Here is a 2448-nt window from a genome sequence, read left to right as displayed (position 1 = left end):
CAATGTAATGAAACAAGTTATATGAATTGTTGAATGTGAAACTGATGATGTGCCCTGTAAACTTTCACTCAATCCACAATAAAAACCTTAAATTTAAAAAAAAAATAGTATATGATAAAGTGATTTTGACTAACAATATTTATCTTATGTCTTTGAAATACAAAACATTCTAATAAAAAATTCGTTTAAAATAAAAATTTTTAGATAACACTCAGAACATATAAAGAAAATTTTCTATATTTCACATACTGTTGATCTATAATAAATTATGTCAAAAAATGTGGTTGAGTGACTGATAAACATAAAAAGTGATTGTATCATGATTTGGGAACCCGTTGTGCTTTAGAATATAAACTCATACTTGCATCTAGCTTAGGCTAGATTGAGTGTTTGAAAACTTAAATCAGCTCATGTTATTCTTACTTAAAATCTTCCAGAGATTTTCTAGCATATTCAAGGCAAACTCCAGACTTCCTCCTTAAGAGGAGTTTATTATTAAAGAAATTACTTACAACTGTAAATTCCCACGTCCCCAGCAAAAGAAAGAGAGAGAACCTTTCCTGTCTATCATTTATGTTGCACACAAGGAAGCATTCCTTCAACTGATTGGCTGCTCATATGCCTGTATTAGGTTTCATCAACATGGGAATGTAGCACATCTTAACTGCTAAACCAGGGGACTCCTGGCCTAGTCAAGTTGACACAGAACCCTGACTATAACAGGGTCAGATTAAACAAGGCCTTCAAGGCCACAGGAAGAAGTCTTTATAGACATATAAGGCGCTCTGGTAGCGTAGTGGTTACGAATCGGGCTGCGAACCTTAAGGTCAGCGGTTCGAAACTACCAGACGCTCCGCGGGAGAAAGATGAGGCTTTCTACTCCCGTAAAGATTTACACTCTCGGAAACCCTGTACAGGGTCGCTATGGGTCGGAACCGACTCGACGGCAATTAACAACAACAACATATAGGCATATGTATGTATCCCTGGTATGGTGCTGTGGGTTAATGCTCTAGATTGCAAACCACAAGGCGATTCAAGCTTACCAGCCACTCCTAGAAAACCTAATATAGGGTCATTATGGGTCTGAACTGACTCGACAGCACTTAACAACAACATACATATATATGATATATGATGGATTGGTACAGTGGCAGCAGCAGCAATGGGCTCAAGTATAGGAATGATTGTGAGATTGGCACAGTATCGGGCAGTGTTTGGTTCTGTTGTGCATAGAGTCACTATGAGTCAGTACCGACTCCACAGCACTTATCAACAGTTTTACTGTTCACTGGTTTTGCTTCTCTAGAAAACCCAGCGTAAGGCAGACTCCTACCAACCTTTCTGACCCACCTCTTTCTATTCTTCACTGTGATTTACATCACTGGAATCTCACTGTCAAGTTCCTTCTCACCTTGGAGTTTTTGCCCTGGCTTTTACATCTGTCTGGTGTGTTTTTCCTTCCGATCTTTCAAGCCCTGCTACCTGCCCACCAGTCAGATTTCAGAAGATGTTTCTGGTTCACCCAATCAGAAGTAACTCACACCCCAGTCGGTGTCTACCACATCACCCAGTTGCTCTTCCTTCCAGAGCATTTATCCATTTATCACATGTTTCTGTGATTGTTTAGCTGTGTGTCATCTGTCTCTTCTACCAGGCTGGAACATTCAGGAGAATCAGGAGCAAACCCTGTTCCCAGCTCTGTCTTCATCATCTAAAATAGGACTCACTGAGTTGGTGAGCAGTAAATATTTATTGCTATTGCTGAATATACCAAGTATACAGAAATAGTTTTCATGTCCCGATTCTTCTTCTTGTTGTTAGGTGTCCTCAAGTTGATTCCTACTCATAGCGACCCTATGCACAACAAAACATTGTTACTCTTGAGCCCATTGCTGCTGCCATTGTACTAAACCGTCTCATTGGGAGTTTTCCTCTTTTGCGCTGACCTTCCACTTTACCAAGCATAATGTCCTTCTTCAAGGACTGGTCCCACCTAATAATATGTCTAAAGTATGAAAGATGAAGTCTTGCCATCCTAGCATCCAAAGGACAGTCTGGCTGTACTGTTGTACAAATCCAACGCAGATTTGTTTGTTTTTCTGTCAGTCCACGCTACTTTTAATATTCTTCTTCAAAACCATAACACAAATGCATCAATTCTTTTATGATCTTTCTTATTCACCATCCAACTTCCACATATGAAGCTATTGGAAAATACCATGGCTTGAGTCAGGCACCCTAGTATGCAAACTGACATCTTTGCTCTTGAACACTTGAAAGAGTTCTTGTGCAGAAGATTTGCCCAATGCAATATGTCATTTGAGTTCTTGACTGATGCTTTCATGAGTATTGACAGTGGATCCAAGCAAAATGAAGTCTTTGACAACTTCAATCTTTTTTCCATTTATCCAATGTTATTTACTGGTCCAGTGATGAGGATTTTTG

This window comes from Chrysochloris asiatica, unplaced genomic scaffold, assembly GCF_000296735.1.
Source record: "Chrysochloris asiatica unplaced genomic scaffold, ChrAsi1.0 scaffold00140, whole genome shotgun sequence".
Lineage (NCBI taxonomy): Eukaryota > Metazoa > Chordata > Mammalia > Afrosoricida > Chrysochloridae > Chrysochloris > Chrysochloris asiatica.
Note: the sequence above shows the minus strand (reverse complement) of the source record.